Source organism: Coregonus lavaretus (genome assembly GCF_964263955.1).
Source record: "Coregonus lavaretus genome assembly, chromosome: 2".
NCBI classification, from domain to species: domain Eukaryota; kingdom Metazoa; phylum Chordata; class Actinopteri; order Salmoniformes; family Salmonidae; genus Coregonus; species Coregonus lavaretus.
Window position 1 is genome coordinate 30,503,691 of NC_139989.1, and position 4,508 is coordinate 30,508,198.

At 42.6% G+C, this 4,508-nt stretch overlaps 1 pseudogene across 1 annotated transcript; it reads right to left on the bottom strand.

Annotated features, from left to right (window-relative positions):
- Nucleotides 1-928: 928 nt before the first annotated feature.
- On the bottom strand, nucleotides 929-2,980 carry LOC311138692 (trypsin-like; annotated as a pseudogene). The gene is made up of 6 exons: nucleotides 2,959-2,980; nucleotides 2,577-2,739; nucleotides 1,990-2,261; nucleotides 1,698-1,865; nucleotides 1,379-1,518; nucleotides 929-1,098 (listed from the first exon to the last, which is right to left on the bottom strand). The product of its transcript is annotated as a trypsin-like (transcript).
- Nucleotides 2,981-4,508: the final 1,528 nt, after the last annotated feature.

Below are 4,508 nucleotides of genomic sequence, written 5' to 3' on the forward strand. Positions count from 1 at the left end.
CAACTATTAACATAGCTCCTGAAGCTCGTGCTAGTAAACTTGCAACATTGTATGAAATATTCTGGGCCCTCGGAGCCAGTGAGCTCCTGACAGACATGTAGGCTATTTGTGCAAGGGATAAGAAGTAATCAGGTAGGCTTTTTTTATGACGTTTCCATCGGATCAGAGCACAACATATTTTTCTCCCTTTCATGATTCCATCGGATCAGAGAATGACATTTTATTTCCCTTTCATGCTAAGTGGTTATCGAAAGGGAGAGAGCTGGAAAGATTTTTCAGGCTATGTTGAGGAACTATTGTCATTCTCAATGGATGTAAAAACAGACTTTGTTTACTTGCTGTTTGAGGCCTAAATCTATGCGTAATCAGGTGCGTGTCCTTACTCAAGATTGACAGGAGCGCTCCAAACAAAAGTCAATGAATAAATTGACAACTCGTAAATGGAATGAAATAAACCAAAACCTTTTTCTCACAAGTGTAGCCTAGGTTGTGTACTCTGCAAACAACGTGTCCACTTCTACAATGACAACAGTAAGACTGTAATAATAATATATTGAATGCATAAACAGAAATTACTGTAAACAAACCAACATTGTAGATTAGAAATGATGGTAATTAACGGTAAATGTACTACTGGCGATACTAGTATGCCATCCCCGTGGCCTCTGCAATGGATTAGTCCACTCAGACAGGCGTGAATCAGACGGGTGTCTCGTGTGCCATAAAATGTTTTTATTTATTGACTAAAAAAATCTCGGCCGACCAACAGCCTATCGACCAAACAATCGGCCAGTCGACTAAATGGGGTCAGCCCTAGCTTCTATGTAATAGTTCCTTGGTTCAACTTGAACACCAAGGCACCAAGCGATGGAGATCTGACCATATGCATCTGACCAACTCACCCCTGTTTACATACAAGTGGAGTGTGTTACCTGGAGAAGCACCCAGCATCACTCATGACATAGTCCTCTGATACCGTTGTGCCCCCGCAGACGTGTGTTCCATTTGTCTGTAGACTGGCTATCCGGGGCCAGGAGCCCATTGACACCGAGTCCATACCAGTAAGGGAGTTCAAAGAGACACTGCCACACACCACGGCTGCAGAAACAGGGAGAGAAGAGCTACAGAAGTCAGGACTGTAACACTGTCTGAGGGAGACTTTTGGCTGAGTGTAGTAAAGAGAGGGATACACACTCAAGTTTGGATGTGGTCAAATGGAGAGGTATAGATAAGTTGTCTATAACTACAACAGGAGTAACAGACATGTTTGGGTGTGGCTCTAAGAGGAGGCACCAATTTGTTTGTTTCACAGAGGAAGGTAAATCCGATTACCTTTAGGAGTGGTTTCAAGGGCAGTTTTGGTGGTAGTGGTGGTCACAGGGGCAGTTGTGGTTGTAGTGGTGGTCGCAGGGGAAGCTGTGGTGGTAGTCGGCGTGGTAGGGGTAGCTGTGGTGGTAGTGGTGGAAGTAGCGGCAGTTGTGGTCGTAGTGGTGGTCACAAGCACTGAGATTAGATTTTCTTATGAAACATAATGGGTAGGTTATTCAGACACAGATTAAGCCTAGTCTTGGACTAAAAAGCACTTTTAATGGAGAATCTCTATTGAAAGTGCTTTTTAACAGTACAGTATAATCTGGGTCTGAGAAACCAGACACAGATTAGGAATGTGTAGTTAACCCACATTGTAATAAACAAACAAGATAGCAAAGAGATTTTCCTGACAGGAATCCTTTCCTCCTGCTGATAGACCAGCACAGATTATGTTGTCAGTGATGGAGCCAACTCTATAGTTAGTTAGTTACACTGCCTGTTCCCCACTAATGGCACATACAACTCCTGTGGGGTCTGTGGTGAGGGCAGGGACACTGAGGAGAGACATTCAACCCATAAAAAAAGGTATTCCTCAGCATACACAAGACAAGATCTATCAGTATTCTGATCCATCATCCGTAGTACTTAATGCAAGCTACAGTATATCTGTGCGCTTACCTCCACTGCTGATGGTGCCGGCGCAGCCGGTGCCCCAGCTAGTAGTGCCAGCATAGAAGGAGCTGCCTGGTGCTGCCAGGCAGACTGGCCGGATGTGGTTGGTAAAAGTCACGGGGGAGGAGAGCTTCAGCAGACACATGTCGTTGTCACTGGTACTACTAATGTAGTTGGGGTGGCAGATGATCTGAGTGACTGTCCGGCTCACCTCATTGGGGTTGGAGCCCTCCTGGCTCTGACGACCCACGGAGACCACCAAATTTGATGTACTGGTGCTGAGAAAAATAGTTTCAAGTTTGAATTGTATTAAATGTTTGAAGGGCCGGTAGCACCCACCTCAGCAATATTTGAGTATTATCGTATTTACGAACTGCTTCCCTTTACTTCCCACATCTCATTTTGGTGGGTAAAGAAAAACATGGAGAAGAAAGTCTGTTTACAAAGTATTTTTACTGTCCCAAAAACAATTTAGTGGTTTTATGTGATCACATGAAAATCTAAATACATATTATTATTATTACTATGTGACAGTTTGTGGAAATACTACAATACTGATTTTTTTGAGCCCTGTGTTTTTTATGGGTCCTCACCTGGGAAAGCAGTGAGCAGCAGTCAGCACCCACTCTTTGTTGATAAGGGATCCCCCACAAAAATGTCTGCCAGATTTCTGCAGACTGGCCTGCCATGGCCAACTCCCTGGAGGAGCATCCTAACCCCCCACGATCCTAGTGTTGAGAGGAGAGATTCCACACACTAACAGACACAGATGGACGAGGGATTACAATAGAGCACACACAGGAAGTGAAGAGATTGAAACCTCACTAGTTAGTCAGTGGATAGATGCATGGTTATATCATTAAATTAGGAAAAGAACGGACATTTGATTGAAAAAGGATGGGACTTACCATCCAATTGAGAGTGAGACCCTGTAAAACAGGAGAAGCAGAAAATAGTTGAACATTTTTGGCACACTGTGGGCAAACATGTAATTCATAACTCTTAGTACCCCATTGGTTTTATAGTAGCTACATACAGTCATGGAGCTTTGTCTGTCTGGCTGGCTAGGTGGCTGGCTGTGAATTATTATTGTGTTTTCTGACGGTACTGTACAGTATGTGTGTATTTAGTGTCCCTACAGAGTTTTCCTGTGAACAAACTCTGTCGCAATTGTTTTCTTGTTATGAGTCTGTGGATTGTTAAGCCAAACGCTGTCAGTGGCTGATGTGGATGTGGTGTAGGAGTCAGGCGCAGGACACAGAAGCTACTTCCAACAGACTTTACTCGAGGACACGAAATACAAAGAAAATGGCCTCAACAAACAAGGAGGCGAGCGATTACGCAACAGTGCGCAAAAACACTCCAATGCACAAGCAATACGCAAAAGTGCGTCTGGACTCTAAAACACAATAGAGCAAAATACCAGCACCTACGGACAGGCGGAACAATTACACACAACTCACTACAAACAAAACGAGACACATATAGGGAACATAATTAACACTAACAGGAAACAGGTGAACAAAGAAGACAAAACCAAACAAACATCGATAACATACAACGGTGGCAGCTAGTACTCCGGGGACGACGACCGCCGAAGCCTGCCCGAGCAAGGAGGAGGAGCAGCCTCGGCCAAAACCGTGACACACGCCATCTGTCAAAACTAGTTTCATCACTGTGTATGTTACCTAATGCTACCGTGCACTTAACATTGTCCAGAATGTGTCTTTAACACTAATTAGCACATTACCTATTAAAACAACCTATGAGAATAGATTACTCTCAGAATTACTAAGACATTTGTATATTTTATACTAATACTAATGAACTAACACTAAATAAATATCATTTGTGGACCAAAGCCTTATGAATAAGATAAAGAGGATGATTAAATATATACTGTATCTTTAGAGAAGAGCTAAAGAAAAACAGGCTCATCGGGAAAGAAATTCTCAAAAATAAAAATAATAAGAAGAAATGCACAATCATCCTACAAAGGAAGCAATGTGGTCACAACAAACAGTCATCAGTGCTGTAGGACTGTAAGGGGATTTCACATGAAAGAATACTTGGTAATGTTTTATAATGCATTGCTTCTACATCTGCATTGCTTGCTGTTTGGGGTTTTAGGCTGGGTTTCTGTATAGCACTTTGTGACATCGGCTGATGTAAAAAGGGCTTTATAAATAACATTTGATTGAAAAAATGTGATTGACAAGACTAAAAAGGATAGATCCCCCAATCACCCTTCTCTTGCCTCCACTATTGTTTTGAATCTTCTCAGTATGTGACAAATCAATGGTGTAAAGAGGCTTCCTCTCCTTACCTACTTATTTGAAGTAATCTAAAAGAACTGGACAGATGAAATTAAGCCTACTGCTAAACGTCTGTCATAATAACACTTTCACCTACTCTGTCTTTTCAGACTAGTGCAGCTAAAGGAGCACCCTACTTCTGGGAAATCTGTGGGTGTGACTGTCAGGTTGGCTGGCTGGCTTCACATTCAGTCTTCACCCACTAAATTA